We start from the raw sequence: 13,444 nt of genomic DNA, 5'->3' as shown, positions 1-13,444 counted from the left end.
GAACAAAAGAGTTTGCATGTGTATATGCACACATAGGTTTTGTTCTTGTTTTTTTTTCTGCAGACATGCTCCAACACTTCTTGAAAGCATCACTAAGAAAGCATGTCTAATTATATTTCTATGAATTCATCGGAGAGCAAGGCTCTAAGTCCATAGACAGCAGAAATCAGGCCTTTATTTCCAATTTGATCTCAAAAATTACAATGGAACGTTACAACAAGACTTTGCCAGAAAATATCCAGTTACCTCCTGCACCACACACAGTGATGACCTACATGAATATGATCTCCAGTTATTATCATGTTTGCCTTCCAAACATCCCCTGAGATGTAAGTCAACATTAGACACAGGACACAGCCAGAAGGCCACATTGAAGTGCTTTCCTCCAATCCATAAGCCGGCAGAAAAGTATGTATTGCATTGTACTCATTGTTAATCCTTGTTCTGCCTGAGTAATCAAGCCAGCATTTTAATGCAGCCCAACAGTTTTAGTGTAAGACAAAGTAAGGGCTGGTAAATTAGTGGAAAAATCAACCACTAACTATTTTTTCATAACATGCAGTAGGACAAAGATGATCAAGTGCAGGGAATTAGAATAGTTGGTTGAGGAACTAGTCAAAATGAATAGTCAATACTATACAGACAGGGAAGATGGGTGTGGGTTAAAGTGGGAAGGAGCAATTGATAATAAGGGAGGTCCATCCTTAACTTGTAAACTTTGAAGGAATAAGATAGAGCTTTTGAACACTGACATTGGAAACTTTTGAAAATATCCTGGATGGCTAAGGAAAAAAAAAGGATCATCGAACAAATCAACTCAGAGTTCTCATTCGAGGCCTAAATGATCAGGCATCAACGCAGGGAAAGTTGGAAGCAAAGAAGAGGACAATAATAATTAAGATGGATAGACTCAGTTACAAGGACTATGGGGATGCTGTTGGATAAGCTGAAGGACCAGGTTAGGGACAGATCCTCATGGAGAAAATCTATTGAGCTGATTACCGTATATACTCGAGTATAGGCCGGCCCGAATAGAAGCCGAGGCACCTAATTTTACCACAAAAAACTGGAAAAGTTATTGACTCGAGTATAAGCCTAGGGTGGGAAATGCAGCAGCTACCGGTAAATTTCAAAAATAAAAATAGATACCAATAATGTTTTTGAATATTTATTTCAAAGAAAACAGTAAACTAGCTCTGGGACATCGTTATGTGGCTGCTTGCCATAACAAGGAGGAGGTGGGACATCGTTGCAGAGCGGCAGGAGGGGGAGGAAGGCGAATCGTAAGACAGCCCTGCATTACATTAGAACGTGAGGAGGGGGGGATGGTGCGGTGCGTGCTGCTCGGCAAACTGACACAGAGGGAGGGAAAACTCACAGGGGCGCTGGGCCATTCACGAGCGTCACCCAGCGGCATGGCCCCGCCCCTTTTTCTCCTCCATTTCGGGCAAATTTTTCACTGACTTGAGTATAAGCCGAGGCGGCTTTTTTCAGCCCAAAAAGTGGGCTGAAAAACTCGGCTTATACTTGAGTATATACGGTAGCTAAAAGTTAGCAACAACTTTATGGCATGCAATCAATGCATCCATCAATCCTTAACCTGTGCCATGATTGAATAGCATAGGTGGCAATGAGTGACTGAGGAGTCCAGTTCTGATTTCATGGCCAGCAGCACCTGGAAGTAGGATGGAGAATACGCAAAATGGTGTAGAGGCAGCCCTTTGAAAAACCTATTGTCAGAAGAAGCATCAGAAAACCTATAACGGAACTGCAGAACCGGAAGCTCTCCAGCCGGACAGACTTGGGGTGTGTGATCTCTTAAGAGCCTCATATGCCTAACAAACCTATTCCAAGATCCTTTTTGGATCAGAACCCTCCTGGAGGGGGGCAAAGAAGGGGCAGCATCTCACCAAACCCAGAGGGAGGGAACAGGTCCCTCACAGGTCGGAGATTTGCCCTCCAAATTGGAGTAGGGGCGACAGCATGGTAACATGGCTGCACATAAGCTGGCTTCCAGCCAAAGCACTGAACAGGACCGTACAGGAGACGAGATGAAAGATCGATAAGAAGATTCATTTAACCCACAGTCATAAATCAAAACTTGGAAAAGGTAAAGAATCTTGACAGTATAAATAATATTAACAGACAGATCTGGATTTTGGCAAAAGGAAAGAAAGAAAGGGAAAATGGAGGGTTGAAACACTACCCCCCGCCCCAAAGCTATTTGTTTGAAATAATTCGGACAGAAAGAGAGAAAGCAGAGAAGTGGCAAACCCACTCAAATATAAACTAAAATTTTGGTTTTGGATTTGAAACAGAAACCAAACATTCTGAGTGATTTCGTCTGAACTTTTTCCAACTAATATATCTTAAGAAAACCTATAACGTATCTAATGGGTTAGGACCAACAACAGACAACTGGCATAACCAGCTCTCTTTCCCACTTGAAATCAACATTGTTACAACACTATTAGCACTGGTGTAGGCCCACCTAGTGTGTCAAAGGATATTGGGTATAAGTAATGTATGATAAATACATACATAGAAGAAAGAGTTCTTTTTAAAAAATATAGATTTGGTGCTCTTTCAAAAGAATGTTCTTGTTTTTGCAAGACCCCAGGGTAGGACATTTATTATGGAAAGCACCAATCATGTATTAGGCATGAAGATGCCCCTGTGGACTCCAGGTATTCAGCCTCTCCTGTAGCTGAAGCCAAAATGACGAGGAGAACAGAGTCCCACAGATTAAGGGAAGAGGCATCACCACAGCAGCCTCAACCAGCCAATAGAAGCTGGGAAGAACCTCCTAGGCTCTGGTTACATCATCAGCCACATCAATGATGAAACAAACTAGATGGTGTCTATGACTAATATTATGTCAGAAGAGTGAAACCACTAATGGAGCTTGTTTATACCATGATCAGCCGAGAAATGAATTTGAGCCTCAAGTCTTATCAAAATGGAAAACTGAAGCTAAAGGAAAGTGATTTGTTACAGAGCACACAATGAAATATTTGCACAGCAGGGATAGGTACCATGAGTGTTCAGTAGGTCTCTAAATACTGGCCAATACTCCATCCGTTTGGCCACATTATTTATCCATCTTGCCACAAAGCATTAAAATAGATGTTGAGCATCAGCCACATTTGGGTGGCTCTACCTTGTCTATCCATGATGCTGAGAATGAGATCAACATCTAGGCATCCAATTCTGAGCTAATACCTGCTTTGCCACATCCTGTACATGCTTCCCTGGTAGCAGAAAACACAAGAAGAAAAATTAACCAACAATGGTGTTTGTTTATCAAGACCTATCTACCTTACATATCCTCAACATTGTAAATATAATAGTGCGGATGGATGGATGGATGGATGGATGGATGGATGGATGGATGGATGGATGGATGGGTGGATGGGTGGATGGGTGGATGGACATAATGTTGCAAAAGAAGGGGAGTGAGAATTAATAGCATTCATTCATGCAAAAAAAATGTTGGTGTTTAAGTAGACTTCTGGTTTGATTGTTTGTGTTGTTTTTCCAGTAGAGATGCACCCAGAGGGCCTATAGGGAGATACTGTGTGGAGCCATGATGGCAAACCTATGGTACAGGTGCCAGAGGTGGCACGCAGAGCCCTCACTGCTGGCACGCACACTGTTGCCCCAGGTCAGATCTCTGTGGCGTTTCTTTCATGTGTCATCGTTTGCAGGGAAACAGAAGCTCAGGAAAGAAAAAGATCTCACCTCTTGCTGTGATGCTGGTGTTGGGATGCCTCACTACCCGCCAGCCAGCTGGTATTTGGGTGTCTGCTGTGCATGCACACATGTCTGTGCATGCGCATGCATGTTCATGCACATTCACGTGCACACCTTTCAGTTTTGGCGTGCATGCACACGCAGTTTGGGCATTCAGTGAATAAAAGGTTCGCCATCACTGGTGTAGAGTACGCCTCTTCTGTTGCTATTTCCTTAATTTCAAAGGCTCCAAAACTGACTGCAGCAGCAGTAGCCACCAGGGGATGAGGGTTTAACTCTTCATTTTATAACTCCTATTAGAAACATGGCAAAGCCACTTTCCTGCCTATAAAGAAAAAGATACTAGGTCTGCCGCATGTTTTTCTTGCAGGAGAAAAGAAGTGGAGTGGGGTGGAGTTTAATGGCGTGGAGTGGAAGCATCCCACAATGGAAGGGTTGCAATGCTGAAAAATTAAACAAACATCAGTAGACGCTTTACCTCACAGCTCGTTTGGCCCTCAAGGAAAAAATAAAGAAAGTCATTTGATACCTTTTTTTTTGGGTTTACCCCATATCTTTAGACTGACTGAAATTTCTTCCCAGTTTATTCCTCCCACCCCTTTGCTTTTGGAGTATGAGGCAGTGCCTCATGTACTGTTAGGTACATATGCAACAATTCCAAATATAAATCACTACCGAGTTCACTAAATGCCCCCAGGCAAACTCACTACCAGCTTAGTTAACCTACACCCAATATTATTACAGAGGCAACGTGAGATAAGACGTAGCTTAACCTGTCCTAATCTCTAAATAAAATAAAATGCTGCATGATTGCATCATTTCAGAAAGATAGAAAGTGGAAATGATTCAGAAACAACAACAACACTTCATTTATACAGTAAAGACAGCTCAATTATTCTGGTATCTATCAGGCAGGTGATACAGGCAATCCCCAACGAAACAGGAACATGGAAAGGAATAAGAGAATCACATAGTGAATAATACAGATTGAAATCTTGCAATGAATAAACAGGATTCAGGCACAAGGTATTTCCTCACCTGAGAATTTTGTTTAGTATTGGTTTCTTTCCTGCTGTGTTAACTCTGCTTTGTTTCCTCTTGCAGTGACACCTTAGGGAGGTTTCACTTTCTAAGTACTGAGTGGCTTAGTCATTTATATTTGGAAAAATGTAAGACCTCTCTACCTGATATGATCACTGGGCAAAATACTATTGTATAAATGTCAGAGCTACCTATTGCATATTTCAAACACACCATTGAGCAATGCCTTTGTTAAGGCCAAGGAAATACAACCCCATCATTGGCCAGTTTAGAGGTTCCCAAATAGTTTCATTTGGCAAGCTGCCTGAAAACACGAGGGAGCGAGAGAAGACTAACTTGAAGTCTGCATCATCTATGTGAAAGAAAATTCAGAGTTGACCCAACTTTACACTTATGGTTAAATAGGAACAAAAACAATAAAGTATAAATTTAAATAGAATACAAAGGGAAACAAAAGAATGCATGAGAACAGAAGAAAGTGTAGGGATCATGGAATTTGGAAGATTTAAGGATGTCAGTGAAAATTCTTACTGGAGGAATTCTATTCACTTAGTTCATCTTGGTAGAAAAGATTTTTAAAAATCTGATTTGCAGAGGTGATGAAAGAAAGAAAGGAAGGAAGGAAGGAAGGAAGGAAGGAAGGAAGGAAGGAAGGAAGGAAGGAAGGAAGGAAAGAAAGAGAGGGGGAGGGAGAGGGAGGTGGGGGAGAGGAAAAAGAGAGAAAAACAGAAATGTGAGGGAGGGAGGGAGGGAGGGAGAGAAATAGAGAGACCCATTTCCCACAGAAGACACCGGGAGCCACAAAACTTGGTAGGCGTGGCTGGGGTTAGGGTTAGTCATGTGACCAAGTGAGAGTGATGTTGAGTTGGCCACACCCGCCCAGGTTTTGTGGCTCCCAGTGCTTTCTTCAATAAGGTTACAGACCCCTGATAGGATATATTGACCATCTGGCAGAGCTGGAGGCATGAAGAGCTTCTGAAGATGGACTGGGAAAACATTAGGCTATATATCTTTCAGAGAAAACCAAATTGCTCTGAATGAAAAAGGTGTGTACAATCTTAGTTGAACTCACAAACTGTGTTAAGGTTTAAAAAAAATTGAACTCACCAGTAAAGTACCCCCTTTTATGCTTACAATACGGATAACTCTTGATCATAAAAACAACCAGTGGATATTCAAATTAGTTTGAGGTTCATTTATCTATTTTGTACAAGTGCACAGACAAGTTATCAGCCCCCTGCGTGCCTCTTCACATTTTGCAGCTTGCTCAGAGGACAGAACAGCAAGGACTGAACTGGGGCAAGATGACTGTCTAAAAATCTGAATGCCTGCTATCACGAGCCATCCATGAATGGATCTAATGTGAGATTTTCTTTGCTATAAAATATTTTAATTGTATGGATCAGGTTGCTGCTGGCGTTACTGCCAGTTTGCTGCATGCATGCACAGTTGCTTGTAAAACTTTCTGCACATGCACAGAACATTAAAAAGGGACAAAAAAACCATGGCAGCAATGCCAGCGGCAACCGAGGAACCGGTTCAGAGGCGCGGCCAGCCTGGGTCGCTGCCGGTTCTGCGACCCAGGCCAACAAACCACTACCGCCGGTTCGCTGCAAGCAAGGAAACAGTGAGAAAGCAACAACAACAACAACAACAACAATGCAACAGTAGACTTCTGAACATGACATCTGTGCATTGGAGGAATTGTTGCTATTCCTTATTTTATGGTTAGTTGTTTTACTTGGTCTACACTAAACATTCTTACTCATGACTCATTTTGTCCAAACCATCACAGCACATGAAGTAGAAGTATAGCAACACTATCCCAAAGGTACTTTTTTCAACTGGACTCTTGGTGTTTTCTTTGAAAATGTTTCACTTCTCATCCAAGGAGCTTCTTCAGGTCTGAAGAAACTTCGTGGATGAGAAGCAAAATGTTTTCAAAGAAAACACCAAGAAAACCCAGTTGTCTTTTGGAAAAAGCACCTTTGGGACAATCATGACCTAAAAGATTGAGGATCTCCGTAGACAAACAACAACTGACAAATCGGATTTCCCACTGCACTAGTCAATTTGGGGGAAGGTGGAGTGATGCTGTGTTCAACATCCAGCCTAACCTTCCCAAAGCTGGCACTCTCTAGGTATCCTGATGTTTCCCGACTTTGAAAACCTATAATTTCCACTGTATGCAGTTTTCAACATCCAGAATTCTCCAGCCAATATGTCCAATTGTTGAGGATTCTGAGAGCTGAAATCATCAGACTAATTCTGAAATTTTCTAGCCAGGAGTTGGTTACTGGCCATGCTGGTTGGCAATTCTGGGCGTGGCAGCATAACAGATTTAGAGGGCATCAGACTGGCAGTGGTTTATTTAATTTAGTGATGAACGCTAGAGGAATCAATTTTTGCTCACTATGACATTTCCGTTGATCCAATGGGGAACAAAAATCAAATATAGCTATTGGTGTAATCCTTACCCCCTCCCCCAGAAATTCTGCAATGATAAATCTCTGAGGAGACAGCTGGGAGATCTTAGAAATGCCACTTAATGACTATGCTCAATAACTTTTGGGAGGAAGCTATTGATGTTATTAAAATGGATTTAAATAGCATGGATGTAGCTCAAAATGCCCCTCTTTCCAATAGTTTTTTATTAATGACAGTATCGGTACTACATTATCTACATATATGATGTAGCGTTCCACCCAAATTCAGTTGGATTTAGAAAGAAATTAAATCAAAGCCAAGAAGTGCACTTCAAATATTGTGAATGCCCTAACAAGAAGATACTAGAGAACATCAGTTCTGCCTCCCATAATCTGAAAAAGGGTCAGTTTCTTAATTCAAGAATTCAGTTTTATTTTGTTATACTTTTTAAATTTCTAATACCCAGGCCTTGCTACTATATGCCAGTCTTTGAGGATAACAAAGGTTTGGCTAGATTTGATTAATTCAAGTGCACGGATGAAGAGGAACATCTAATTTCCATGCCTTTTATGTTTTTTATTATTAAAATATGGATAGAGCTACCTGTCTTCTGCCAAAATTATAAGGAGCTACTAATGGAATTCCCAGAGCTATTATTAATAGTTATGAATAGATTTGAGCTTTCCCCTGATCTGTTCTATATCTGCACATATCACTGTATGTTTCATCTACCTAATGAATTTACTATTAAGGAGAAGGGAAGCCATAGACATTTGGCAATATACTCTACTGCCTGGAGTGTCTGCATGTATTACCTAATTTCAGTCATAGGGAAAATCATTCCAGAGGGTACAGTTCAGACCCTTGAGAAAGTTGGTGTTGGTCAACTCCGTAGGGTCATCAGACTGAGGTCTTCTTCCTCTCTCAACTCAAGGCAGAAAAAACATTGAGAAGAGCATCCACATCTCATTATCATCACCTACCTACCACATTTCACTCAACAAGATGAGAGGGATCCAGAAAATAATTTTGAGAAAAGGCATACTGAAAACTCTATAAGGATTTTGGCAACAGAGACTTGAGGCTCATTTGGCATCTGAAATGGGCTTTCAAAATGCCACGCTTACATCTTTTGAGTCTGAAGATGTCTCAGCGGTTTGTAGAGTTACAGAAGGAACAGTTTTCTCCCTTCTGCTCTACACACTTAGTTTTCTCCATCCATCTTGCTACAGCTCTGTCCTTCTTACCCTTTCAGTTTTAAACTTCTGAAGAGTCACGTACAAAGCAGACTAGGGCCAAATGGATCAGAGGCATTCATTCTTTCACATCTTTTCTTTATCTCAACTTTAGATAGCTGAAGACCCACAGCTCTTATGCACCAAGCATAGGCTTCCACAGAAGTTACCAATGTATTACCAGCTGCCTATGAATAAGAGCTGTCCCATGCTTCTATCCTGAAGATGATGTTAATGATGTTCATCCATCATGTTCGAAGAGGACCTTGACACCTAACAGGTTGTGGGCTGGCCACGATGTGTCTACAGGTGGCTGGTAAGGCCTATACGGGCATGAAATGTTCTGCTCCATGTCGGGCAGACATGTGTGGGCACCATTGTTGCAGCATTTGCAGCTCTGGCTTTGCAGAGTGCTCGCTTCTCTTGTATTATGGTTGTTCTTCTGTCCTCAGATGTCTGGCAGACGTGGTGGATCAGCGGGTGCCATGTCGATCGATTGGTCAATATCCAGGGACTTGAAGGAGACTTTGAACGTGTCAGATACAGAAGTTTTAAAATGGCACCTCCACTCTTCTGATTCAATCTGCACCATTCTTTTTTACAACATACAATACAAGCCATCTTGCTCCTTCAACTGTAAGCCACAACATATCGTTATGCCAAATTGTGAATCCGCCATCAGTGTCAACATAAAGAAACAGGAATTCCTGAAAGTCCGAATCCCACATAAATTACGGGCCTATCACTAGTCTGATCACGTGTCCATAGCGAATACAGGTAGTCCTCGACTTACAACCACAAATGACCCCAAAATTTTTGTTGCTAAGTGAAAAATTTATTAAGTGGGTTTTGCCCCATTTTACAACTTTTCTTGTCACGTTTGTTAATTGAAACACTGCAATTTTTAAATTAGGAACACCCTTATTAAGTGAATCTGGCTTCCCCATTGACTTGCTTGTGAGAAGGTCGCAAAAGGGGATCCCATGATCCTGGGACACTGCAACCGTCATAAATATGAGCCAGTCGCCAAGCATTTGAATCTTGATCATGTGATCATGGGGATGCTGCAACGGTCATAAGTGTGAAAAATGGTCGTAAGTCACTTTTTTCAGTGCCGTTGTAACTTTGAACAGTCACTAAATGAACTGTTGTAAGTTGAGGACTACCGGTAATCTAAGAGGAAGGCAGGGCAGAAGCTCACACTTTCCTGACCTGATGGGTCATTGCAGTTTTTAATTAGCACATGGAACTCCCTGTGAACTTTTATTGCTCTGGTCATCATGACCTGGCCATGAGTTCCAGATCCAACTCTTCCTGAGTGCTAGGAACTTATGGATGCTGCTTAGGAGTTAGGACTAAAAATCCTGCTGTGCTATTTTCACAGCCTCTCCACCCCACAGCTGCCATCTTTCAGACCACATTTTTATAGAGCTTTCACATTTCAGAGACTTTATTTGAGAAGGGGGAAAAATAAGTTTGAGGAGTGGGGTGGGTGGGGGAATTTAGCTTTAGCACTCCTTCCCCTTGGCCTCCTGGCTCAAACAAAGCCTCCATTTACTGCCTGAATATTGCACTTATGTTTAAGGTATTTCCACCAGAAAGAAGGCAGGCGGGGGATCCCAAACCATTTTTCCGTGACTGAATTAGCTCACGTTGTTGTTTTTTTTAAATATGGCTAAGCAAGCTGAGGCCTGTCTTACAAATAGCCAAGCAGGAAAGTCTGAGCAAGCCTTGTCCTCCCCTCCACGCATCCCTTACATTAGGAAGGGAGGGTAACTTTCAACATACGCTTCTGAGTTTCCCAAAGGACTTCTTCGTTTCCTCTCCTTTTCTAGTCAAGGTTGTCCCAGAAGACAAACAAAAGCCCCCAGCTGCTCTGATGAAGAGTGATCTGCAAGGAACGGCAAGCCAAGAGAAGAAGCTGACAGTACATGGGAAACAGGAGCACAATTCGAATTAGCACCCAGAGACTCAGGACTAGCATATGAAAGAATAGTGGGGCCAATTGTTTGGGACAGATATTTTTTGGGAGCACTTGGAAAACTATTATTCTCAGATCCCTGAGTTCCGTCGCCTGCGTTTTCTTTCTGCCTCACAATCATCCTTTATTTCAATCAACAGCTTAACTTTAATTTTCAAAACTCCGAACCGGTAGTAGCTTGGTGGCCTGGGTTGCTGGAACCAGCAGAGACCCAGATCAGTCATGCCCATGAACCAGTTCACCTATGGCGCCACCATCTTGTTTTTTGCTTCTGCACATGCACAGAGCAATTTTAGTTGTACTGCTCATGTACAGCGTGCTGCGCATCCCTGAGCAAACTGGCAGTAGTCTCTGCTGGTACCATTGGTGGGTTCTGGATCCTGTTCCAACCGTACTGGTTGGAACAGGCTCAGCAGCGTCCACATGGACATGTGCAGCGTGCACATGCGTCTTATCACCTCTGCGAGCCTTCACAATGCTTCAGCTGCGCAGCGGAGCATCGCACAGGCGCTCTATGCGCCATACGTGGAAGCGCAGAAGCCTTAAAAGATAGGTAAGGAGCTCGGGTGGGTGGGTGGAGCCTCCGGAGCACCATACCGGAATGGTATCCGGTGCTCCGGGCAGGCTCCGGTATGCCTGTACCGGGGTGTACCATCTGCAACCCACCACTAGCCGGACACCACCCCTGGATTAATAGTTAATCAAACCTATCTGGAAATCCCAAAACCACACTGGTCATTTCTCAGATTTTCAGAGCTAGTTCAGTGATATGATCAGATCATTACTTTCTACAGCTACATTCAAAGTATTAGCACTAAAGACGAGAATGATAAGATCAAATTTAAAAAAAAGAACTTCCGAGTTTCTTAAAATTCAATAGAAGTTTTGAGAAAGTGGGTAGCACCTACGAGAGTTGAGGCAGAATTATCCTCCCCATTTTTTCTTGCAATATAAATTTCTCCCCAATCGATATAGGAAGTCATGGTAAACTGGTCCACCCACAACCAAGAATGTCTGTGTTCAGGACCAATATTGATGTGAACACTTTGGATTGAACAATCTGCCTCTTCCTCCAATGTTGTCTGGAATATACCGTATTTTTCAGACTATAAGACATACCTTTTTCCCCCATAAGAAAATGTGGAAATTTTGGTGTGTCTTATACACCAAATACATTTTTGGCCTCTGGAAGCCCCACCCCAACACCCCATTTTTGCAAAAAAACCGGGTCGTTTTTGCCTTCCCCCAGCCCTGCTGAAACCTGCAGGCTGCTTCTGGGGGCCGAGGAGAACAAAAACTTTTTTTCTTACCGCTTCAAAATCTTGGTGTGTCTTAAACACCACTGCATCTTGTAGTCTGAAAAATATGGTATGTAGGGAGACCCACTTTCCTCATTAAAAAGTACTAACTAGACAACCTTTTAACTATCCATCATCAGGAGACAACATGTGACATCCAAGAGGACAATTCTGAAATCCCACTCACAAAAATAAATGACAAGGAACAGAAACTGTAGTTTGTGAAGAACTCTACTTCTTTCAAATGCATACAAACATCTTCATATGTTAACCACTAGCCCCAAGAGGTTTCCCATAAAGGAAATTAATTATGCAAATGAAAATTACTAAAACCCCTAGCCTCTCTTGTTCTTACTCCTCATTGCGTAAGACAAAATCGGATATAATTTGGCCCATGCCAGGCAACATTTAGATTTTTAGCTGGGGTAAGGAAGGAAGAGGAGAAACAGTTTTAAAACATGAAAATAACTGAGGAATAGACAATGTTTACATCTCATAACTCATTTAATGTATATTTGAAAACAAAAAGAAATTATGATTAGTGAGAAAGCAAAGGGAATTTCAATTCTCCCACATCACAGAGTTCCATAATGAAAATCAACTACCAATATTGCTTCTGCCTAGTTTGGAAAATGCAGATATTCGCCTCAGCCTACCCACCTACCCGTTATTTCCAAAACTACAGATATCTATCTTCATTTTTACCACCTTCAAGAAAGTCCTTCTGATAGACGCTCTCACTTTTATAGATATCTGCCTTTTGAATTTGGCCTTCTGAGTTGAAGATCAAGTTGATGTCTTCTCTCGCTCCTCTGCCTGAAGGAAAGTTGGTTTGAATGCAGCTTGAAGTCAGCTTTTTCTAGAGATGGAACAGATGCTCCAATTGTCCCAAGTGAAGCATCATAAGAGCAAAAGTCACGGAAATGTAGAATCCCAGACTAAACTTCCATCAGCAGTTCTTTCACGCCAGGCAGGAGGCGAGAACACAGACCAAAAAGACAGGTAAGGTAGGTTCCAAGCTTCTATTGGGTCAAACAAGGGTTTTCACAGAGTGGGTTGGCCCGGCATGAATATGGGCAGGCTCACACATTGTATGTGGGTGAGCACCATCCCCTTTCCCTTGGGCATGCATCCAAAAGAAGGTTCAGAAGCAGGAGGTACAGGTCTAGAAGCAGAAGGGTGATGACTGTTTCTATTAATTATGCCAAAGTGCATTTCCATGGCCCAGTTTACCAACTTGACTGGATTTCCTCCTCCTCCTCTTCCACCACCACCACCACCACCTGCCCTTTCCTGAAATGTTACCCTGGCCAAGAGTCCTGCATAAAATCTCACTCCATTCTGGAATCTCAGCTGTATCTCTCAGAAACACACAATGTTCCCTGTACCATCCCTCGGGATTTCTGTTGGATCCAATCCAGAAATGTCAAACATCACCCTTGTTTTTGGAAGACTAACAATGCAGCATTCACATCATCCTATCAAGAGGTGGTGTTCTTACAGGCCCACAGGTGTTGTGAGGAGAGGTGAGGCAGGGCTGGGACACCAAGAAGAGGTGAGAGTTGGTGTGGGAACCAAGCAGTGTTACACAGATGTGGGTGGCAAGGGGACAGAGGTGAGGCCAAACTTGGATTCTGGGACAGCCTTGCCTGCATTAAGTAGGAGGGAGGGGGAGGTATCAAAATGCTCCAGGGAAGGGAAGAGGTAAC

The 13,444-nt window shown here is 42.5% G+C and overlaps 1 long non-coding RNA gene across 3 annotated transcripts in view; it reads left to right on the top strand.

The window, feature by feature from the left end:
• The window catches only part of LOC116503654, a 37,367-nt gene extending 28,628 nt beyond the window's left edge, over positions 1-8,739 (top strand). For 2 of the 3 annotated variants that reach the window (XR_004254725.1, XR_004254724.1), the window contains one exon: positions 64-991. This is a non-coding gene — a long non-coding RNA (uncharacterized LOC116503654). Of the gene's footprint in view, positions 1-63; positions 992-8,571 lie in introns of those variants that run through there. The other variant, XR_004254726.1, reaches the window with a different exon arrangement.
• The last annotated feature ends 4,705 nt before the right edge of the window (positions 8,740-13,444 follow it).

The sequence above is a fragment of the Thamnophis elegans genome, chromosome 2, assembly GCF_009769535.1.
Source record: "Thamnophis elegans isolate rThaEle1 chromosome 2, rThaEle1.pri, whole genome shotgun sequence".
In the NCBI taxonomy this organism is placed as follows: domain Eukaryota; kingdom Metazoa; phylum Chordata; class Lepidosauria; order Squamata; family Colubridae; genus Thamnophis; species Thamnophis elegans.
The sequence above is the reverse complement of the archived record's forward strand: the minus strand, read 5'-3'. Positions and strand labels throughout refer to the sequence as shown.